The sequence below is a fragment of the Cetorhinus maximus genome, chromosome 2, assembly GCF_964194155.1.
Source record: "Cetorhinus maximus chromosome 2, sCetMax3.hap1.1, whole genome shotgun sequence".
Lineage (NCBI taxonomy): Eukaryota > Metazoa > Chordata > Chondrichthyes > Lamniformes > Cetorhinidae > Cetorhinus > Cetorhinus maximus.
Genome location: NC_135880.1, coordinates 105,623,205 through 105,648,203, shown reverse-complemented (window position 1 = coordinate 105,648,203; position 24,999 = coordinate 105,623,205). Strand labels below are relative to the sequence as shown.

The 24,999-nt window shown below is 46.0% G+C and overlaps 1 long non-coding RNA gene across 1 annotated transcript in view; it reads left to right on the top strand.

Moving 5' to 3' along the window:
* LOC144690463 (uncharacterized) overlaps positions 1–24,122 on the top strand; it is a 40,384-nt gene extending 16,262 nt beyond the window's left edge. The window contains exons 2-3 of the long non-coding RNA XR_013578891.1: positions 1,291–1,427; positions 22,506–24,122. This is a non-coding gene — a long non-coding RNA (uncharacterized LOC144690463). The remainder of the gene's footprint in view (positions 1–1,290; positions 1,428–22,505) is intronic.
* The last annotated feature ends 877 nt before the right edge of the window (positions 24,123–24,999 follow it).

Below are 24,999 nucleotides of genomic sequence, written 5' to 3'. Positions count from 1 at the left end.
GATGATTTTGCTATTCCCATTTATATCTATTCTAGATCCATATTTTGTTTGTTTACTTGTCTCATGTCCATTTCTTTTTGACTTGCACCAACATCCTTTTTATCATTTAATCTCTCCTGCCTACCATCAGATCTTCCCTTTTGTTCTTCACCCCCTCGCCCCTTTTTTCCCATCTCTTAACTTACTTAAAACTTGTTACATCTCTAACTTCTAGAAGAAAGGTCATCAACCTGAAACATTATCTTTGTTGCTCTTGCCACAGGTGTTGCCTATCCTGCTGACTATTTCTTGCAGTTCCTGTTTTTATTTCAGATTTGCAGTATCTGCAGTATTTTACTTTTGTGTTCGTCGCTGAAGCTGCTGTCAGATTTGTAATCAATAATGGTGAGAGCTGTTAGTCTCATCATCTTTATGGTAAATTTTGGTCCATTGAATTTAAAAGAGAACCTGAGCTCTTACAATTCATTTAGTAAAAGAAGACAGATTCAGCCAGTTCCAGAACATCACAGACATCCCATAAACACCCTGGAGTCAATTCAGCACATAATATGCTACTGTTTTATCCATGCGCAAAACATTGGTTTCCAAGCAGATTTCAAACTACAGGAGAAATTTAAAACAAGTTCCAAGGGTAAAATAAATTCTAATTTTATTAACATAGCAGTAAAACAGATTAAAAAGTATTTTGGATTAAAAACTAGAAATGCCATACAACCTGAAACTACCACATGATACGTGGCCAGTGCTATGCCCTCAACTCCCAACCCCCAGTAACACTTGTTTACATTCTCTTTAGTCTTCCAATGTGGCCAATTGAATTGTATAACCAAGGGAAATCTTGTAGGAATCAGTTACTGGAGATTTCTGGCACATACACCACTTCAGAAAGCTGCTATTCTTCACAAAATACTGGAGATGCTGCCAGTGACCGACCAACAGATGGCATTTCACTGCTTCGTTGAGCAATGTGGATTTTTATCTTTAAAATTTTATGGAAAATATTACTGATATAGGGCAGATAGTCTAGAAATAAAAGATATTTATTGTAAATTATTGGAGGATAGTAATGATATGCAAAAAAGTTATAAAAACGTAATGCAAAGATAAGCAGGAAGTAAAAGTGTATTAACAGCATTTGAAAGCATTACGATATAGCAAGCATATTCGTGCATTGCAACATTCACTTCACTGTAAAACACTTTGGCCCAGATCCTCCAATTAGTGGCAATGGTGGGCGAAAATCACTGATTGGAAAAGTCACTGCGCTCCAATCTATTTGCGTCCTTTCAGCTGGAATTTCCTGTCTGGGACTCCATGGCCCAGCTGCAGCAGTGATACCTCTGCACAGCCATCCACGGAGCAAATTGGCAAAGAGGAGCAGTGCAGAGGACATGCCCCCTTTTTACGACATCAACTACAGTATTCAGGTAAGCATTTAAAGATCTCAAAGGTTTTCAGTGGAGTTAGTGAGTGGGTGAGTGGCTAAATGGGTGGCTGAGTGGGTGAGTGAGTAAGTGGGTGGATAGCTGTGTGGGTGGATGAGTGAGTGAATGAGTTTGAGGGAGTGAGTGAGGAGCTGAATGGGTGACTGGGTGGGAGAGTGGATGGGTGTGTTACTGGGTAGGTTTGTGGTTTGGTGAGTGGATGGTGAATGAGTGAGTCAGTGGGTGGCTGACTGGATGAGTGGTTAGATGTGTGGATGAGTAGGTGGGTGAGTGGGTTGGGGTACATGAGTGGGTGAATGAGTGCCTGAATTGATGGGTGAGTAGGTGGGTGGCTGAGTAGGTGAGTGGTGGGTAGGCGTGTAGGTAAGTGGTTGGGTGAGTGGGGGGTAGTCTGGGGGTGTTCAGTCAGGTCAATGAGTGGGCTGTTGGGTCGATAGAGTGGGTAGTCAGGCTGGGGCAAAGGCAGTCAGGTCAGTGGGAGTGGGGAGTTGAGTCGATGGGCGGTTGGGGGGCGTGGGTGGCTGGGTGGAGATCAGTGTAAGAAACATTCATGCAGGCTGTACCAGGCTGTGTAAATCAGCCCATTGGAATTTAAACTTCTTGGGCAATAATGGCACCTATGCATGCGTCAGGGCTCCCGATGGATCCTAAAGCACAACAGCAGTGGGCACCTCAACATTTGCCACTTGGCATCAAAAGATCTAGCCCCTTGTTTTCACTGGCTATTCCCTCATAGTGAGATCCCAGTACCAGCTGTGTCTGGTAGAGACACTGGGGGTGATTTTCAACCTCTCTGAACTAAATTTCATCTGCCACATGCCCATCCATTCCACCAGCCTATCCAAGTCCTCTTGAAGTCTATTACTATCCTCCTCACCGTATTAGTTGTATGTCATCTGCAAATTTTAAAGTTGTGCCCTATACACCCAAGTCATTAATTCGTCGTTAGGTCACTAATATAGATCAAGATAAGCAGTGGTCCAGTACCGAATGCTGAGAATCCCCACTATAAACCTTCCTTCTGTCCCATAAAAAATGTATTCTCTGTTTCCTGTCATGCAAGCAACTTTGCATCCATCTGACACTTTTACTTTTATCCCATGTGCTTCAACTTTGTTGACAAGTTTATTATGTGGTACTTTACCAAATGCCTTTTGAAAATTCATATGGACCACGTCAACTATTCGCTGGAGTTGAGAAGAATGAGAGGGGATCACATAGAAACCTATAAAATTCTAACAGGACTAGACAGGGTAGATACAGGAAGGATGTTCCCAATGGTGGGTGAGTCCAGAACCAGGGGTCACAGTCTGAGGATATGGGGTAGACCATCTAGGACTAAGATGAGGAGAAATTTCTTCATCCAGAGAGTGGTGAGCCTGTGGAATATGTTACCACAGATTAGTTGAGACCAAAACATTGTATGTTTTCAAGAAGGAGTTAGATATAGCTCTTGGGGCGAAAGGGATCAAAGGGTGGGGAGAAAGCGGGAGCAGGCTATTGAGTTAGGTGATCAGCCATGATCATAATGAATGGCGGAGCAGGCTTGAAGGGCCAAATAGCCTACTTCTGCTCCTATTTTCTATGATTCTATGTAACTGCATAAGCCTCATCAACCCTCTCTATTACCTGATCAAAAATCTCAGTTATTTTTTTCAATTCCTCTCTGAACTTTCTATATTCAACCTGGTTCTCACTTGCATTATCAACCTGACATCTGTCATATACACCGTTTTTCTTATTCTCCATCTCTTTCATCATTTAGGGAGCTCAAGCTTTGTTTGTCCTACCTTTACCATTTCCTTCTCATAGGAATATACTTTGGCTGTAACTGAACCATCTCCCCTTCAAAGGCATTGTTCTGTTGTAGTTTTGTCAGCCAATCTTTGATTCTAATTTACGTGGGCCAGATCCATTTTCCACCTACTGAAACTGGCCCTCCCCCAAATAATTTTTTTCTCTCAATTACTCTTTGTCCTTTTCCATGGCTAACCTAAACATTATGATACCATGATCACTGTCCCCTAAATGTTCCCCATTAACACTTGATCTATTTGTCCGCCACATTTCTCAGAAGCAGATCTAGTAATGCCTCCTTCCTCATTGGACTGGAAGCATATTGATCTACAAAATTTTCCTGAGCACATTTCAGAAACTCTTCCTCATACTTGTTCTGTACACTATTAATATTCCAATCAATATTAGGATAATTAAAGATAATTAGAATAAATTAAAGATAACTATTCAATAGATTTGTACCTTTCTGTAATTTCCTTGCAAATTTGTACCTCTACATTGGCCTACAGATTACACCCTAGTGTAATGGTACCTCTATTGTTTCTTAGCTCCAACCAAATGGATTCTGTCCATGACGACTCTAGGGCATCCTTTCTCTCCAGCACTATAATGTTCTATTTAATCAATGCTGCCAGTGCCAATCCTCCTCTTTTCTTTCATTCCAAATTTTTCCTGAACACTTTGGGCAGAATCGTCCCAGATTTGTACTAATTGCGGTAGCAGGCGGGAAAAAGGATGTTTTAACCTCTGGATGCCATATCATCACAATCCTGCCTCACTAATTATGTGTTCCCAGGAAACACGGCGTTTTGATGGTGGGCAGGCTCTCGTTCGCCCGTCATGCCATCACTTCACCGCTTCATCACGTCGGGCACTATATTTAAAGTGCAGCCTCACACACACCTCTCAATGCTTCCAGCCCAGGCAAGAAGACTGCAGTGCTCCAGTTTAACGACGTGCCCTTCGAGCGCCTTTTGGATGTAGTGGAGGCCTGCCATGATGTCCTCTAACCCCACTCTGGCCGCAGGATGGGCAGCAACATCACTAATCCAGCATGGGAGGCAGTGGCAGTGGTGGTTAGTGGCAATATGCTGCAAAAAAGGACAGCCACCCAGTGCTGTAACAGGATGAATGGTTTCATTCATTCTGCCAGGCTAACTCCCTCGTCTCATCACTCTCAACTCACACTCTCAACATCGCACATCCACAGTGATCTCACACCTCAAGGGACAACACCACCAACTCTCTCACACATCCTCACATCTCCATCAGGCTCACATCCTCTGGAGATCGCATCCTCATCTTGTCCATCCCTTCGCTTAGCACACAAACATTCCATGCAGTGACATGTTTCCTGCCCACACTCTCTCCATCTGTTTTCATGCAGGAGAAGCTGGCTCACATCAGTGTGAGAGGTCCCAGACCTGAGATGGAGTGACCCACATTAGGCCCCTTGCTCACTTTGAGGAGCGTGCCATCGCATTGACTGGTGGAGATGTGGACTGTGCCTGTGATGATGATGAAGTTGGCGACGAGCACCCTCATGAGGATCCTGCACCACATCATCCCCCTCTCAGTGCAAATGCGAGTGCTCTCCTGCTTTTGGTTGTGCTGACATGCACTAATTACCTCTGTTTTGGTTCACAGGGAGCTTTGCCAAGCAACCGACACCCCCAGCCAGCCAGCCCCTCAGCTCCATCCATGTCCTCACCTCCAGCCAAGAGGACTTCTCCTCTATTGAAGAGCTGGAAATAAGCAGCCTGGAAGACCCATCACAGCACTTACCAACAACCTACACCAGCACAGAGACACACACCTCAGTGGGACCTAGATCTAGAGCAGGCTCAGGTTCACAATCTGGTGGTCACCGCACAGACATGTGTCCGCAGCAGGAGGAGGACTGCTGGAGAAGAGGCATCTGTGAGGACCGAGTCAGATGACAAACCTCTGGATTTGGCTTTCCAACTCATCCTGAAGAGTCAGCTATAGGTGAGGGAACTTCACGCAGAGCTGTTGGACGCCCTCAACAGAGTGGAATGCAAGTCAGAGTAGTGTGTCTGCCTGATCTCTGATGAAGTGGTGCCCACATGTGCATGTATGGAGGCCTCCATGGGGAGGTTGGTGGATGCCATGGAGACCCTTGTCTAGCAGAATGCGGAGATGAGTGCAGACCTGCACTCCATTGGGATAGTCATGGGTGAGTTCCTGTAGTGGCAACATGAGAGGGAAACAGGGCCCCGTGACGTCCCATCAGGTTCTCCTTCCCTCAAGGAGTCAGACTGGGGTGCTCAGGCACCCGAAGGAAGGAGGAGCGGCAGCTGAATACCCCTTGGTCATCCACTCAGCAATCTGAGCTGTCGTCTCCCCCCAAGACCCCTTTGCCTTGTTGTCTGTCACTGCAGAGGGAGCAGCTAGCCCACAGGAGGATGGCCAAAGCATGCCGGAGCCCCCAAGGCCTCAGCTCTCCAGAGGACCCACACCAAAGTCGTCAGAGGCAACAGGGCCAACCATTGCACAGGCTGTCTCCACCCTGCTGCGGATGTCAGGGCAGCACCTAGAAGTCTAAGGCATTGAAAAGTTAAATCTTAGCAGCCTGTTCCCCTCCCATGTACAAACCTGCAAACCCATCATCAATATTTTTCCCAAGGTCCACTCTTCCTCATTCACTTGTCCAGTAAATTGACTTCAAGGTTCTCATTCTGATTTTCAAATCCTCCCCGTAAAAGATACCCCATACAATTTCCTACTGGAACATTTTGTTGCTCCTCCTTTTCCATTGTAACATTTTATCAAATTTATTTTTATTCTGGCCTGTGCATCTGTAAAAATACTGACTTGCCCATTAAGAGCTCTGTTATTCACTAACGAGCACCTCCAATGTACTGTGACAACGCTTAGTATTATGCCCCAAGGTTTGAAACACTTACTTGTCACAGGGACAAATACAATGTGGAAGTCACCAACATAAAGAAAACCAGGGGTGAGGATGGGTCAAACAATCCACAGAAGATTGTCTTTGCGGACATCCTACCCCAAGTAAACAGCAGAACACTGTGGCAGTTTACTCAGATGTTTGCAAGTTACCCATTATACAAATAATGCCACATATAATAATACATGGGGTGTCAATTAACTCAGTTGGATGAATGGCTAGCTAATGTGATTCAGAATAATGGGTTCGATTCCTTTTTTAGCTGAGCTAGACTTAGGACCTGCATCCTCACCTTGCCCCTGAGAGCGGAAGACACTGATGAAAAAAACTGCCAAGAAAAAAGCTCAGGATGAACCATCAGCAGACAATGAGCCAATGACCTGCCTTCAGGCAAAGCACACATACCATACCAAACCATAATAGTGCATATCAAAAAGTAACTGAATCTAATATTCTATGTTATGATGTCACGGCAAAATGATTGCAATTCTTTTAAATGTAACGTGAGAGAGACCTGAAAACAACACTATACACAACAGACAGACAAGTCAACAGTTATATTAAATTAATTTCTTCTCAAATGTACAAGCAGATGTTCAATGCAAATTACTCTTCTCCTCCCCCTTCCCATCCCTTTCTCCCTCCCCTCCCCCCACCCCCTCTCCTTCCTCCCCCCTCTCCTTCCTCCCCCCTCCCCCGCCTCTCCTTCCTCCCCCCCCGCCTCTCCTTCCTCCCCCCTCCCCCCCTCTCCTTCCTCCCCCCTCCCCCCCTCTCCTTCCTCCCCCCTCCCCCCACTCTCCTTCCTCCCCCCTCCCCCCACTCTCCTTCCTCCCCCCTCCCCCCCCCCTTTCCTTCCTTCCTTCCTCTCTCCCGCCTTCCTCTCCCCCGCCTTCCTCTCCCCTGCCTTCCTCTCCCTCCCCCCCACCCCCCACCGATCCTTACATTGCATCAACCAATTGGTCTGTGTGATGTCACAATATGGGATGGAATTTTCCGCACTGGAGACTAATTGCTGTGGTGGGCGGGAAAGTCAGTGCAACTTCCACTGGTTGGCGCGGTGGGTTGCCGTGCTAGATCATCCGCTTGTCAGCTCATTATGTAAGCATAAATGAGAAGCTCAATGAATCTTGTAGCAGGGTGGGCTGGGATTCGTCCACACTGCCGTTACCTCGTCGGGTCAAAGGTCCGGCTGCCATATTTAAACGGCTCCCACACACATATTGTCTGCAGCCCAGAATTTATTGTGGTGAGAGATGGTCCCTCCTGAAAAAACAAGCCCTCTTCCCTAAAGTTCAGTGACAAATGCCTGGAGAGACTCCTCCAGGCAGGCTAGCGCCGGCAGGAGGCCCTCTACCCCCCGTGATGGGAGGCAGAGGTCCACCAACCGCGCCATGCAGGTTTGGAAGAAGGTCGCCAGGAGGTCAGCGCCTGTGGACCTCAGAAGAGGACCGCTCTCCAGTGCAGAAAAAGGCTGAATGATCTCATCCGCTCTGCCAAGGTAAATCAACCTTCTCTTCACTCTCAACACACACTTTCATAAGGTCATCAGGCATTCGCAGGGTTACAGTCCACGGGGATCTCACACATTACCAGCACAAGGGACGTCACCACTGATTCTCTCACACACTTTAACATGTTAATCTCTTGTGACACCTGCACAAGTTGCATCTTCATCCCTTACATAGGTCCACTCAGCACACCCAGGAGGTTATCATCTGCTCTTACATCCATCCTGCTCACAGTCTGTCTGGACAAGATCCTGCAGGACAAGATCGCCCACAACAAGAGGGAGAGACTGCAGACCCAAGGCGGGTGTTGGAGCTTAGGCCACTCACCCACTTTGAGGAGCAGGCGGCAGAGCTGGCTGGTGAGGACAGGGTCAATTCCTGCGCCAAAGACAAGATCCCAACAAGCCAGTGAGGGTCCATCCAGTAGTCATTGCCTGCCCGCCAACACTGTGAGTGCTATTTAATGTATGTGACTCTCCAGCCAATCACTAATTATAGCCACTAGCAAGAAAAGGCCATGGGATACCACCAGCCAGCCTCAGCACTCAGAGCACCTCAGATGAGGAGGCTGAGGAAGCATCCAATGAAGACCCCTTATTGCATTCACCAGCGCAGAGACACACACCTCTGTGGGACCTAGTTCTAGAGCAGGCTCAGGTTCACCATCTGGTGAGCACAGCACATAAACGTGTCCACAACAGGTTTAGGCAGTGATAGCCAAGGTCACCGACACTCAGAGGACTGCTAGAGGCCAGGACCCTGCTGAGTCTGAGTCCGATGATAAGCCTTTGGAATCAGCCCTCAGACAAATGTTGAAGCTCCAACGACAGGCAGGGGATCAGCAGGCAGTGTTATTAGAGGCCGTCACCAGATTAGAGCGGAGGTTGGACGAGTCCATCCATGTTCTGTCTGATGTCGTGGCACCGACATGCAAGCACATTGAAATCATCTTTGGAAGGGTGGCATCCACCTGGTAGAGCTGTTTTTGCCAGATATGCGCTCAGGCTTGCACAACATTGCTCTAGCCTTGAGTGGTATCCATCAGTGGCTAGGTGAGGGGGGCGCGGGGCACCTTGATCTCCTCCAGGAGCTCCTTCTCCTCAAGAAGTCAGGGAGGGGCCCTCGAGCACTCACTGGGAGGAGGAGTAGCAGCTGGACAATCTACCCAAGACTCTCCTAGGCTGTCCAGAAACTCCAAATCCCCTCTGCCTGTGACCCAGTAACTCCAGGCGCTCAGGCTGAGGAGGGTCCACCTCCCCACATCAGGAGACCCAAAGCATGCCAGGACTCGACCCTCCAGAGGACGCCCACCAAGGTCATCTCAGACAACAGGGCATAGCAGTCAATAGGCTGCCTCCACCTCTGCTGTGGATGCTGGCGATGCACCTAGACGTAACGGTAGGGTTAGGAAAATTAAGAAGTACTGAGAACACAATGGTGGCACGGGTGTTCACTCACTGTATAGACTTTGGACATGTGTAAATATATTTTGTTTTTCTGAAAGTCTCATCTAGTGTATGGCTCTTCTATCTGATGCCATGCTCTGAGGTTATCCAAGTGTAACAGATGCCCCCCCTCCTCACTTATCCTCCTCCCGTCGTGTCCCTCAGGTCTATAGTGTTTCAGTCAATGTCAGTTCAGTAAGGTGCCTTTATGCCCACAGAAATGACATGAACCAAGCCAGTTGCTCTATCAACATGGTGGTTGGGCAATTCATATGTAAGACTTCCATCAGAGGATCATATAATCTAGCCTCATGAGTACAGATTTTGCAATTTGTTTATTCTCCTGATACTACTGCACTGAAGTCTGTTCTCTGTGGATGTTATAGATTTTAATGGCTGCCTGCATTGGAATCAATCTAACTTGGTGCATCTTTCAATGGCCTCCAAGTAATGTCTGTCTGGTTTGGATGTGAGATACAGTTAAGGTAATAGTAGGGGATCTTAGTCTTTCATGGCAGCCTACAGCGTGATGTTATGACTGCATTTATACCTAAACATTGCCCCTATAATAGTTCCCAGTCTCCACCTGCATGATACAGGGCAATGGACCAAGCTAGCACTTGGTGATTCCTGAAATATCTGCTCGACAGCCATGGCTATGCAATGTTATAGCTATGTGTCTAGCCTCATGATGCCAGTCTATTACATGTGAGGATGCAGGTTTGTACCTGAAGGTCTGCCTAGTGTGGCTTGACATAATCCCTGTGCTAGCTCCAAGAAGGGCCATCAACATGGTTATCTGATTGTGACTGTGCCATCAGTGTCCTAGACTTCCTTGTGTATAACTTAATCTGCTAGAATGAAAATGTGGAGATCTCTAATGGGATGAGAGCAAAGCTCCAGTCCATCTGTTGTGTGGTCTTTATTATCAATGAAGTTACTAAGTAATGCTTAAATGCAGTGTCGAGACTGGCTGGGCCACCTCACCCCCAGATGCCTAGGCAATGCTGGACATGAACTTGGGAGCTCCAGACGAAGACTGGGTCATGGGTGGATGTCAATGATCAGACGATGGTGCTGCTGAAGCTCTCTCTGTGCACACAAACGTAACTTGTCTGGCAGGCTCGTATCCATGATTAACCGTGACTGACCACAGTGTCCTAATGAGTGATCTCATGCTGGGGGTTCAGTATGAGGATGAGGCTAGAACATTATTCTTGCATGAGAGATGGCTTTTGGAGAGATGCCTTAGTCCAAATTCAGATCAGCCCTCGGATGGTCAAGCGAGAATCAATGATTGATGATTATCCTCCTTGCACCTTGCAACGCTCCAGGCATACTATTGTGAGTGCACTCATGTTTGCAGTGCTGTTCCTGCCTCTAGAAGGCTGCCATAGGCTGTGAGATGTTGACGTGATGATTAAAAGGAGTGCACCATATCTATTTGATTCCCGGTGAATGCAGGTGAAGTTATTATCCCATTACACGAAGGCCACATGCTCCACAGGCTGCTTAGCCTTCCAAGGATGAGGCCATTGTCATGCAAGATTGTGACTTCTCATTCTGAGATTGATGTCCTCCAGTGGGAAGTTGAGGATAACAATGTCTACCATGCATCGAGGGAACAGGTGAAATGGGTTCGTATGAGCTAGTCGCCTTCATCGCTTTGGAACCTTGTCACTATAAGGGTCTCACGGGCACATTTGCCATGTCTGGACTGTGCTGTGGCCTCTTCCTGTGGGGCATCAACATCCTCACCCTGTTCAAGGTCATCCTTTTGACGTCATCCTCATCAGAGGAGATGTACAACTCCTCGATCTCTCCACTTGATAACTCATTCCCCCTTTGGAGTGCCACATTGTGCGGATCTCAGCAAACTATGATGATTTGGGGAGACCCTCTGGGGAGAGCACTGGAGAGCCTGACCAGTCCAAGCATCTGAAATGCATCTTCTCAATCAAGAAGCGTGTTGCAGAATGAACCGCATTATACCTCTCCTCTGAAGCACTCTGTAGCCACTGGACGGGTGTCATTAGCCACGTCTTTTGGGGGTGGCCTTTATTACTGATGAGCCAACCCTGAATACACTGAGGACCCCTGAAGATCTGCGAGTGACTCAAGATGTAAGCGTCTTGCAAGCTCCCAAGGTACCTCACACAGACATGCATAATCTACTTTTGGTGATCACAGATCAGCTGCACATTGAGAGAGTGGAATCCTTTTCTGTTGATGAATTATAGTGGCTGCTGCCAGGGAGATCTTAAAGCCACATGTGTACAGTTGATGGCACCCTGCGCCTGTGGGAAGTCGGACATTGCTGCAAATCCCACTGCTCTGGCAGCCTAACTGGCTTCATTCAGGGAGAATTGGATGTAATTGTCTGCCTCACTGAATAGGGCATCAGTGACCTCTTATATGCATTTATGAGTGAGAGGATTGTGATATTACTCAGCGGTCCACTAGAGAAAAAGTACTGAGCAAACTATTGGGATTAAAGGGTGACAAGTCCCCAGGACCTGATGGCCTACATCCCAGGGTCTTAAAGGAAGTGGCAGCAGAGATAGTGGATGCATTGGCTATAATATTCCAAAATTCCCTGGATTCTGGAAAGGTTCCAGTGGATTGGAAAAATGCTAATATAACACCCTTATTCAAAAAAGGGGGGAGACAGAAAGTAGGAAACTATAGACCAGTTAGTTTAACGTCTGTCATTGGGAAAATATTGGAATCCATTATTAAGGAAGTAGTAATGGGGCATTTGGAAAGTCAAAATGCAATCCATCAGAGTCAGCATGGTTTTATGAAGAGTAAATCATGTTTGAATAATTTGCTAGATTTCTTTGAAGATGTGGCAAGCAAAGTGGATAATGGGGATCCTGTAGATGTAGTATATCTGGACTTCCAGAAGGCCTTTGATAAGGTGCCGCACAAAAGATTAATACACAAGATAAGATCACATGAAGTTAGGGGTAATATATTAGCTTGGATAGAGGATTGGCTAACCAACAGAAAGCAGAGAGTCGGGATAAATGGGTCTTTTTCTGGATGGCAAGCTGTAACTAGTGGGGTGCCACAGGGTTCGGTCCTTGGGCCCCAACTATTTACAATCTATATTAATGACTTCGATTCAGGGTTAGAAGGTACTCTAGCTAAATTTGCAAATGACACCAAAATAGGTGGGAAAGTAAGTTGCAATGAAGAAATAAGAAATTTACAAATGGATATGGACAGGTTAGGTGAATGGGCCAAAATTTGGCAGATGGAGTTTAATGTGGATAAGTGTGAGGTTATCCATTTTGGTCGGAAGAATAAAAAGGCGACTTATTATTTAAATAGAGAGAAACTTCAGAATGCTTCAGTGCAGAGGGATCTGGGTGTCCTCGTGCATGAACCGCTGAAAGCTAGTATGCAGGTACAGCAGGTAATAAGGAAGGCAAATGGAATTTTGGCATTTATTGCTAAAGGAATAGAGTATAAAAATAGGGAAGTGTTGCAACTGTACAAGGCATTGGTGAGTCCGCACCTGGAGTACTGTGCACAGATTGGTCCCCTTACTTGAGGAAGGATGTAGTTGCACTGGAGGTGGTTCAGAGGAGGCTCACTAGATTAATTCCAGAGATGCGGGGCTTGTCTTATGAGGAGAGATTGAGCAGTTTAGGCCTATACTCGCTAGAGTTTAGAAGGATGAGAGGAGATCTAATTGAGGTATATAAGATGCTAAAGGGGATAGACAAAGTAGACGTGGAGCAGATGTTTCCCCTTCTGGGGCATTCTAGAATGAGAGGCCATTGTTTTAGGCTAAGGGGTGGTAGATTTAAATCAGAGATGAGGAGGAATTACTTTTCTTAAAGTGTTGTGAATCTGTGGAATCACTACCTCAGAGAGCAGTGGATGCCGGGACGCTGAATAAATTTAAGGAGGAGATAGACAGATTTTTAATTGGTAATGGGTTGAAAGGTTATGGGGAAAGGGCAGGAAATTAGAGTTGAGGCCGAAAAGAGATCAGCCATGATCGTAATGAATAGCGGGGCAGGCTCGAGGGCCTGAATTGCCTACTCCTGCCCCTAGTTCTTATGTTCTTATGTTCCCAGTGGAGCCCTGGAACAAGCCACTTGCCAAAAAGTTGAGTGCAGCAGTCACCTTTAGAACCACTGGCAATGGATGGCCTCCCAGTCTGTGCGGCGTCAGGTCCTCCGAAGAATGTGACAGATGTAAGCCACCACATCCCTTGACAAGCGAAGGTGTCTTCGACACGGTCTCTTGCTCAGCTGCAAGTATGAGAGGCAGCTTTGGTACATCCTTGGTCGCGCCAAAAGGCTCCATAGAATTGATCTCTCCTACTCAGCTTCTGGGTCTTCATGGGACTCTCTGGCCCATTTTCCTCAAGGCGAAGCTCTTCCCTTTGCCCTGCCAGATGGTGTCAGGCCCTTCTTTTTCTCCTCAGTTGCATGAAAGCCATGAAGAAGGCAGCATTGCCTGCTGCCTGCATTCTGCATACCTCCTTGTGTCTATGGAAAAATAGTTGAGAGACATGATTGAACCTTACCCTGCAATAATCATCTTCCATTGCCAAGCTAGGGATCATTGTGAAGCCCTTGGGCTGCCCTCATTCCAGACATTCTATCCTCAAATTCTCCCTTGCAGCTGTAGCACAGTCTTAAGGATCACTGGTAGCTGAGTTTCCACCACCCCTATGCTCTAGGCATGACAGAACATTCACAAAGGGGGTTGGATCTGGAAGAGTACAGCCAGATGCTATCAGCCTCAGTCAGGGCATTGCCTCCTTTTGACTAAACTAGAGCCCAGTCTTGCACTAATGTAATCACTGTAATAGTTTAGCTGTGTAAAGCCTGAACCTCTCAGCTGCAATGTGTAGCATTATTTGGAGCATTTTGTGTATATACTTTAGCCGTGGCCTCTTTATAGTTGGACCCTTCTGACCTTTGCCTGTTCCTCTGAGAGGAACAAATAGCTAGTCATACCCAATTTATATTTGGCCCTAATGGATTCTTGCAAGAATTCGCACCATGAATTAAGATGCCCAAATCTTTCAATTGGCATTTGAATTTTCCTAACATATCTCAGCTGAGCTTTACTCTCCATGTCCTGACGTGGAAATTATTAGGGTGCCCCCTAATAATTCCCTCGACTCCTCCCACAAGCCCTGACACCTCTCCCCTAGCAATTTTTTTCCAATGTTATTTTTCAACTGTGTAATTCCATCGGCTGTCAAAATGATGCTGCTCAACTTCTACTACGGGGCAAGCTTCCAACCAACCCATCACCACCCAAGTCCCTCCTATCATCCTGGAACAGCATCATGTGCAAGCTTCCCGCCCTCTGATCACTCTCCTGCCTCCTCCTTTAACCCTGAAGCCCATCATTATTCTAGTAGATATCCTTGTTCTTCCCCTCAACCATTTCCTGTGGATGTCCCCATGTCCCATGTAAACCTTACCCCTCACCAACTTGAGGCCCTATGCACAGTGACATCACCAAAGGAGACCATCGAATGCCCCCCCCCCACTTATTTACCAGTTCCCCATTTACAGGCAACAGATACCTCCCCTGACTGTGACAGTGCCACCTGCCACCCAGTACCAAATCACCAACCTCGAGGGCCCAATTGTGTGAGAGATTGACCACGACCTACACACCGTGCTGTGCATGACCAACACAGCACAGAGAGGCCTTCCCCTTCCGTCAGCTGGAACCAAGATAAGCATGCAAGGCATAGCCTCGTAGCATGGTGCACACTGCCCCAGGACTGCTTTCACTTTCTGGCCCCGACTACATGGTGCACACTGTCCTGGACTGCCTCAGACTTATCCACCCTCTTCCTTTAACCCCCATCCCTAGTCATGTGTCTCTGTCCACCCCTCCCCTCCTGTCCTCTGGTCACTGTGTCCCCAATCCTGTATCTCTTTCCACCCCTCCCCTCCTGTCCTCTAGTCATTGTGTCCCCAATCATGTGTCTCCATCCAGCCCTTCCCTCCTGGACTCCAGTCACCCCTGTCTGAGAAGCTTTGGCACGGAGTCGGAGCAACCACAAGTGAAAAGCAGTGAAAGCTAGGCGAATGTCACGAGTCAGGTGCAGTTCACCAGGGGCATGTTACTTTTATCCAGTCGTCAACCAGACTGATCTAATTATTCGCCAGCGGGGCAATTAGATTGGGAGTGTGAATGTGATTCCAGCAAGCTGGGTTTTTAATGAGCATTCATGAAATGCAAAGGCATGCAAATGCGGTTTCCGACATGGCGCAGTGGGAAACTCGACCTACCGTGAAAGTCCAGAGGGGAAAATTGCAACCTATTTTCCTGCCTGTAGAAAACTGACTTTTCGCCACGCTCTGAATTTTCTGGTCCCACCTGCCACAATGTCTACCACTGGTGGGACCAGAAAATCCCGCCCATAGTGTTCGATCATGCTATGCAGGCACACACAGGAGACAAACCTGCATGCATCCTTCTTCAGTCCTCATGCATATTGGCTGCACAGGAAGCAGCCAGCAGCGCAGTCCACACCTGGGCCTGGACTTTCCCTATGTTGGGCTGGCGCGGCGGGCAGGCCCGGGAGCGGCCGCGAAATGAACTGCTGTCTGCAAATTCACGCTGGCGGGCCAATTAAGGCGCACCCAGTGTGAAACTCGGCTCTTCATAGGTTGGCAAGCGTTGGGCAGGGACAGGCGCCTGTCAGCTGCTGGGTCCAATGGCGACCCGGTGGCCGGTTTATAAGCGGCCCAGGCAGCCCCAGGAAGGCTGCCATGGATGACGTTCCCTGAGCCGTCACTATGGACCCGAGTGCAGCTGGACATGGTAGGTGGGAGGCCAAGTCGGGTGGGCACTCGGCCCCCTGCCAGTCGTCCTCCTGGAGGAGGTGGCTGCCAGGAGGGACACCCTTGTCCCCTGGGATGGGAGGAGGAGGCTACCACACCTCACCAAGAGGGCATGAGAGGAGGTGGCAGCGCTGGTCAGCAGTCATGACGTGGTGCGGCGCTCTTGGTTGCAGTGCCGGAAGTGCGTCAATGACCTGCTGCACTCAGGGAGGGTGAGTACCATGTTGACATAGGTCAGTGTGCAGATGTGTTAAGGTCTGGCCGGCCCCCCGCGGACCTCAGAGGTGTTAGAGTCTGAGTGCCAACTGTCAATCACACCAGAGCTGGCCAAGGGGGTGAGCCCTGGCTGCCTTGCGACTCGAGGGGCACCACTCAGATGTGCCCTGCCTGGTGCTCCTCAGCTGGTGTTGGCCAAGCTGCAATGGCGCTGCAGATACAGATTGGACTAATCAATGCCCCTCTGTGCTTTCAAGAGAAAACAGCCCACAACAATATAGAAAGTTAGCGGACCAGCGGAGGCCCCGCTAGCCTCCTCATCCTCTCAAGGTATGAGTGAGATGCCCTCGAGCTCAAGAGCTGGCAAGTGCAACCGGGCGAGGAGAGGTGGGGGTGCCAGACAAAGATCCCATTTGGGTTCGGCAGCAGGCTTTCGATCTCTGGACCCCGAAGGGCTACCGCTGACACCAGAGGACCACCAGGTGTCATTTGCACCTGCGTCACACCCGCTCTCTGAAGCAGGCACCAGTGCAGATACCAGCATCTCGCTGGGCATTAGAACAGTGGCTAGTATCTCGGTGCACATTGGTGAGGGCACTTCACAATCACTCAAGGTGCAGGCAGAGGCAGATGAGGTGCCTCCAGAGGAGACCACAATCCCCATTACCAGGGTAAGGGAAGGCCGCCTGGAAGGGTCCACATGGTCTGAATCCTTCCGGGGCCTGGCAGACAACAATGAGTCCTGAAATGAAAGCTGGAAATGCTAAGAATGAAGCCCCGAACAGAGTTGAAGTACCAATAAGCAACCAGCTGCAAACTATCTCCAAAACTCCTCACTACTCACACCGGCAATGCTGACCCTTTTTATCCTGCCATTGGTTTGTGAAAATGTTGGCTGGCTGCCTGCCTGTTTTGCCTGTGTGATGAGCAGAAAATCGCACAGGCAAGGAAAAATCACGGGACTGTTAAGGATCTTAAGTGGCCGCTTAATTAATGGCAGGCGCATTCCCGCCCGCTGAGTGGAATATCACGTGAGTACGCGATGACGCAGGACGCTCGCCTGACAACACCGCACAGTATTTTACACCCGATCGGGTCGGGCGAAAATTTCTGCTCCAGGTAATGTCGCCACAACTCCGTAGCTCTGGTGCTATGGAAATAAATTTCTAGCCCTGAATATTTAATCAAAACTGTTTTAAAAGAGCAATTAGAAAATAAATATAAGGCAAACAATATTGTCCCTTATCTAGTTTTGTGGTTTTTGATGTAACTGACTGAAGGATTATGTGATGAAGGAGACACTTGGGCCAATTTTTACTTCTGTTATGCCTCAAAATTGGCCATAGACACAGCACAACAAAATTCTTAATAAGTTCCATTTAATTTACACTTACTTTTGGTCGCCCTCAAATTTCCAGTTTGATCTGGGATGGGTCATCGTATCTCCCATTAAAAGCAAATGGAAGCTTCATTAAAATATGTATGGGGTGGGGAGGGTGGTGGACATGCCCCCACCCCCACAAATGCATTTTCCTAGCAGGCATTTGTTCTGGATGACAAATCCAAACCAAACCTAGGAAACTGGCCATTGCATTGCAGGTTGCTGAGTGGAGGTCATTTAAAAGGTACAGCACACCAAAGGAGATTGGCCTCGAAATTCAGTGGCCCTTCCAAAATATACTTCCGACTCAACTCCAGGAATGGACAAGTCCCAGCATTATGTCAGGGATTTCAGGTAACCTGTTGTATATGGACTTCCACTCACCCTAAACATGGCAATTAACTCTGAGCAACATAAGAAACAATACATTTTATGTGTAGGCTCTAAGCTAAAACATGCACATTATTTTGGGGAAATTATTATGACTGAGGTTTCCTTGCTAACCTTTAGTTTCAGAAAGTGCATATGCAGACTTAATGATCTTCTGCTCCTAACTAGATGACATTTACAACATTTCTCTAACAAATTGAGAGACTCCTTCCATAGTGTTACGGACAGGAGGGGGATTAATTTAAACAGCCTTGATTTCTCCACTCCCTATCCATCTGTAAACAGAAAGGTGTTTTTGATTTCTGATTTGCCCCTTTATAAGTGGTGGCATATTTCCCCCAACCCTTCAGTTTTGGAGTTATCCAATTATCTATTAATAACCCCACAGTAAACTCGAGATAAGGTAAAATAAGAGGGGTAGTTTATTTTACATACACGCACAAAATGCAGGAAGGGGTTTGACAACATCCGCCCCCTTTTGCATTCATACAATAGAAAAGAGAGACAAGGGAAAGAAAGGTGTTCAGGGCAAAAACCAGGATAAAAATAAGAATTATGGTTTTACATGGGTCCAGAGTCTAAAATCAATGTCCAAGGAAGGTTCTTTTAGGTGGTTTTTGTCTGGCAGAGTTCCTGGTCATGGTCCTAGGTACTCGGTTGTCGGCTGGGTCTATTGAAGATGCAGCAAAGTATTCTTATATCCTGGGTATTAGTTCACTCTGTAGCAAAATACAAGGTTCTTTCTGGAAATAAAATTTGGAGAGAATTGGAGATTGCTAGCCTGGAGTCTGGTTCTCTTTGGAGGTTAAACCACAACTGAAGATAAAATTCAAAAGCTGTATAATTAAAGGAATTCAAACAGCTCAAGTCTCGGTCATGTCACAGGGTGGTTTTGGCTCGAGCTACTCAGCTAACGAGGCGCCCTTGATAAAACCCATGTGTTTTGAGCAGGTAGCTGAAGAACAATTAGTACAATGTTGTAGCTACAAATCCCAAACAGCTCGGCCTTTGTCCAGAGCTGTGCTGATGCAGACATATCCACAACTTGATTATAATACTCCAATGAGCGAGCTGAGTACCAACAAATTGTTACATTACAAAAAATTTCTGATCTAGTCAATAACAATAACTTTCATTTACATAGCATTTTAAACATAGAAAAAATATCCCAAAGGCTTCACAAAAAAGGCAGAAAAACATGAGTCCTTAGCTAAAGTAGAAGATATTTGGAGGGGAAATCAATTGTTTGTTCAAAGAAGTGGCTTTTAAGGAGGAGAGGGATGTGCAGGGGCAGAGAGCTTTTGGGAAGAAATTCCAGAGCATGTGTCCTCATCAGCTGAAAACTGATAGTCTATTTTCTCTTAGCCCAACACCATTAAAAATGTCAACTTATACAGTACCTGTGTTCTAGTATGTCATCTCCATCCAAGAGCCTATATTAAAAGTTAATGGTATATATGATGTATGGTTTCAGTTTGAAAATCGTGTGCTCAAGATACAATCTAGGAATTAAGAACACAACCCAGGTTGACTTTCGTGCAGCATTGTGCAAATGCTGCTTTGTCGGAGGTTGCATCTTTCAGGTGAGATGTTAAACAAAGGCTCTTGCCTGTTCAATTTGACAAAACATCCCATGGTACTATTTGAGGAAGAGCAGAGGATCACCTGGTGTGCCGACTAATAGTCAACCTTAAAACAACACCACCAAAATAACTTAATTGCTCATTTATCTCATTGCTATTTTATTGCACCTGTTTGGCGAGTATTTAAAGAACATGCATGTATGTTGGATTGCAATCTCAATGAAGTCACTTCATAACATAATCCTTTTAAATATAATTTATTGATCACTCAAATATTCAACAACTAAAATAGAACATAAAGCCTCTAAATAAGCTATCTTAAAAAAATCATAAAGAAATCATACTTTACCAATCTGGGAGACATCAGTAGCCTTCCAATTTGGACCAATTTTGTCTTGTATGCTTCCAGGAGTGTACTCACTGAGCTGCTCACGATCTCACTATTTAAGCCCTAGGGTTCCAAGTATACATTTCTACTGGCATCTATCCATTACATGATTAAATCAAAATAGTGAATAACAATTCCATATAAGGCAAAGTGAACAAGGAAACATAAATCTATCTACACTAATACAGAAGCAAAATACTTTGCATGCTGGCAATCTGAAATAAAAACAAATGCTGCAAATGCTCAGCAGGTCAGGCAACATCTGTGGAAAGAGAAACAGAGGGTGGCATTTAATGCCCTCCCTCTGAGGTGAGTGTGGAGGTGAAGGTTATTTCATTGGGTGGGAGGGTGTCAGGAGGGGACCCTGCTGCTTTCCCCTTTGCCCCTATTAAGTCTGGGCCAGTCTAAGTTCGTGGACAGCCTTCTTACCCCACTGCTAGTTGAGACCCTTAAAAGGGCAATTAATGTCCACCTAAGAGTCTCATCCTGCTGCCTGGCGTGCTTGCTTGCAGGATCCTGGGGGGAGGAGGCATCCCCTCATTGTCAGGCACTCAGTGCCTGATCAAGGTACCCAATATCGGGAAGGGGGGAGTCCACTGAGAGTATCCCCTACCCTTGCCTCTGACACCCCCTCCTCCCTCTTCTGTGAACCCACCCCAGGGCCCCTCACCGTCCTGCTTTCATTATATGTGGCTGGGCACCTCACTGATCTTGGGCCTCTGGTGGATGCATTGCCAGTAGCTACCACCACTTCTCCAGTGGCACTGCCTGCAATGAAGAGCTACCAGCCTGTGATTGGCTGGCAGCTTTCAAGGTTAGGGTTTCTGACCTAGGTCCTTGATCTTGGGAAAGGAACGCCGCTGACTACTTAAGTGCTTGACTTGTCCTTAATGTGGCAGGCCTTCCCCAAAGGTGGCAATGTGGGACTCTCACCAGCTCTCCAGTCAGTGGCCAAGACACCTGTCACCTAGATTAAAGTCCACCCACAGTGTTCTCTCACACCACAGATGGTGCCTGACCTGCTGAGTATTTCCAGCATTTTCTGTTTTCTTATCTACTGTTACAACCAGTCCCCAGGCGAGGTTTCCCCAAATTGTTGTGCTGCCAGGTGAAGAGGGATGAACTGGCTCCCCTTCTTTATTCAACCCCCTCTGTTGGTCACAACAAAGTTAATTTAAAACGGATCCCTTCCCTCGTGGATATCCTTTCCTAGTCCAAATGTAACTCTTTTGAGTCAAAACAATAACTAGTCCAAATGTATTTATGTTTTAAAAGGAGCCAATTTAACCCCTAAATTGTTTAATTTGATTTGTTAATTTCTCCCCTTTTTGTTGATTGGTTATACTCAAAAGGGTATAAACAGAAACAAGTTTCCTTCGTGATTTTGTCCTTTTTTTGTTGCAGTATCCCTTTAAGGGGCTGCCCCTTTAATTAGTTAATTTGTCCCTGATTTGTTAATTTGTTTATTTATGAATTTGTTTCCTTATGCTCAAAAAAGTATAAATGGGAACAACTGGAACACTGAGGGGAGGAGGAATTGGTAGGGTCTGTGACTTTGATTTGTTGTCTTGGAGGTAAAGTCGTTGAAGGTACAGGTTAGCTTTGGACTCATTCTTTTTCAACATATAATTATTGGAATTAATAACTTGTACCAATACCAATGGTTCACATGTTATGCTTGGTGTATAAGTCAACTTCTGTTTTTGGAAAGATTTTTCAAGGCTTCAAAAGTTTGACTTATATGCTGTGATCTATGGTATTATTTGAAAAGGAAGAATGCACAGGGCTTTGGGGAGAAGGCTGGTGAATGGCACTGTGTAAATTTCTCCTTTGGAGAGCCAGCACAAACACAATAGGCCAGCTGGCCTCTTTCTGCACTCTAACTCTTGTGAGTGGTATCACTGTAAAATATTTAAAGATGTGTTTTTTATATTTTCAAATAGCTTCATCTGGTTTCAGCAGAACAATATCCTTAATGCGTTTCTGATTTTGTGTTGGATCTGGGGAGCAGGGACTCTGTATTTATGTGCATAGTGTGTGAGTATGCATTGTGCATAACTTCTTTGTCTTGTCACAATCTTCACTTTATTCCTTTGCTTTTAGCTCAACACCATCCCTGCCCCTGCCCCCTACAAGACTCTCCATTCCCCTGACTGCAGCCTTATTTATTTTGACCTCTTCTTCAGGCTCCTTTAGGTAAATATCGCTAATCCCAAGGCAGAAACTATTCCTAGCTTCAGTTCTTCAGTGCAGCACACCATACAAGCATCCACAGGGAGCAAAAGCGTGGGATTAACTCATTGTTTTTGCATTACTAATGGAGAATCATGCAATCATACGCCCACAGTGGATATACAATGCCGTTGGAAAAAGGAAAGAGGTTGTTCAGGTGACAGATGGAAACCCAGTTTCCTTCTGTCAGCAACACTGATATTGTATAAAGGTGCTTTCAGCAATGACAGCACATATACATCAATCACAAACTAAAAAGACTCAAATATAAAAGTGGCTTGAAATACCTAGACATTTATAGGAGAGCTAATCATTAGAGTCAATATTCTTATTGTTTGCTCATGTCTTTCAGAGAACACTGACAGCATTGTCTGTGGAGCTGGTTTGGAGCAACATTTAATTGAGAAACCTAGGTGGAAGGCTGAGGCCCACACTGAAGAACATCAATAGCTTAAAGATCAAAGGACCATCGATAAATTGTGTTTTTTGTGACCACCTGCTTCCTATTGTCAACCTTACATTTTTCTGCTCATCTCAATGTATTTCCTTAAAAATAATCAAGGCAGACCTCAAATATAAAGCTTTTCATTTAAATTCAGAAGTTGTGACTTGGGAAAGTATTATAAGCAGATTAACATGATGTTTGTAACCTGTAAATATTATCAATTGCATAGATCCAAGAATGTAAAGGCCCAACCCTGGAAATTACTGTTTATAAACAACTGTAGGATTCATTTTGGGTTACTGGAAGATTTTGGGTAAAAACACCTTCTGGTTTACTTATGATTTTGCTGTCTCAGTCTGTGGGCTAACAGGTGGCCCTACACCTACCACATCTAGTGACCTAGCCAATGGAAAAAGGAAAATCAATCATTCTATTTTCAGCCTTTATCTGCAATTAAGAAATAGTTAAACAACTGAAATAACAATGGGGAAGCGAAGGTCCATGTTTATCAGCATTGTTGCTATTGCAGAGTGAAGAAAGGCGGATTTGCAATCCAGATGCTAAAGTCAGGGATGGGAAGAACACAGTGGCCTGTAAATTCACACACCAGTTTTTGGGTGCTCAAACGATGCGGAGTACTATCCCTGCATCTGAATTGTGAGGCCCAGACAAGCCTGATATTGAACCTTGGTGCTCATTTATATGAAACTAGAATCTGCACCAATCCGCTGTTGAATTGTAACTGAAAATTGGGCCTTGTGCCAGATGTGAGCTATTGGTAGCTGATTGTGGGCGATCAGTAGGCGGAGATGCAACAGAACCCCTATGATAAAACTCTGATGAAGAAATTCCAGCAAAGCTGGAGCAAGTCCAAGAAATTCTCCAGCCTTATTTCTCTCATGTTCACTATGCTATAAAAAAGATACATTTGCAATAAAGAATACATAAAAGAGCAACCAGCAAAATCCCAAGTGTAAAAATGGACAGTGGCATAGAGGTAATGTTACTGGACGAGTGATCCAGAGGCCTGCACTAATGCTCTGTGGATTTGAGTTCAGATCACACCACGGCAGTGGGGGAAATTTAAATTCAATTAATTAACCCATCACTGAAGGTGGACGAAGGTACTGTTCAATCACTTTGCAATTAAGTTAGTTTCTGTAATGATGACCTTGAAATTACTAGATTATCACAAATACCGATCTGATTCACTGTGTCTTTCAGGGAAGGAAATCTGCTGTTCTTACTTGGTCTGGCGACATGTAACTCCAGACCTGTGGCAATGTAGTTAGGTCTTACAGCCCTCTGGAATGAGCTAGCAATCCACTCAGTTATGTCAAACTGCTACCTGGAAGTGAAAACTTCCACCAGAAAAACAAAGGCACACCCTGCCCAATCAACCCTGCAAAGTCCTTCTCAGTAACTGCTGAGGGCTTGTGGAAAAATTGGGAGAGCTGTCCCTCAGACGAGTCAAGAAAGAACCTGACGTAGTCATACTCGCCAAATCGAACCTTACAGCCAATGTCCTAGACTCCTCCATCACTATCCCTACTTATGTCATGTCCCACCATCAGGAGAGACCCACCAGAGATGGCAGCAGTGGCAAGTAACTCACCTCCTGTCCACCATCTACAAGATGCATGGCAGGAGTGTGATGGAATAATCTCCACATGGATGAATGCGTGCAGCTCCAGCAACAGTCAAGGAGTTCAACATCCAGGACAAAGCAGCGCGTTTGATTGGCAGCCCGTCCACCACTTTAAATATTCATTCTCCTCACCACTAGTGCACAATTGCAACAATGTGTACCATATACAAGATGAACTGCAGCAATGTGCCAATGTTCCTTTGACAGTACCTTCCAAACCTGCAACTTCTACCACCTAGAAGAATGAAGGCAGCAGATCCATGGCAACTCCATCACTAGCAGGTTCCCCGCCAAGTCACATATCATCCTGACTTGAAACTATATCATCATTTCTTTACTGCTGTTGGATCAGAATCCTGGAACTCCCTTCTTAACAGCACTGTAGGTGTACTTACAGCACATGGACTGCAGCAGTTCAAGAGGGCGGCTCACCACCACCTTTTCCAGGGCAATTGGGAATTGGCTATAAATGGTGGCCTAGCCAGCACTGCTCACGTCTCCTGAATGAATTAAAAAAGGACATGAGCAAAGAAGATTAAATTAGAGTTATCTAAAATAGTATGAAAATTAAATAGGATAAACTTCTGTTATTGCTGCAATACACACCAGGAAAGTACAGGCAAATGGAAAATAGTGAGTAGTATTGAAAGAGTGGCAAAGGATTGAAATAATCTATCAAATAAAACAATAAAGGCAGAAGCATTAAGGGTGGAATTTTACGGCCCCGTCGCAGTGGGGGCGGTGCTGTAAAAT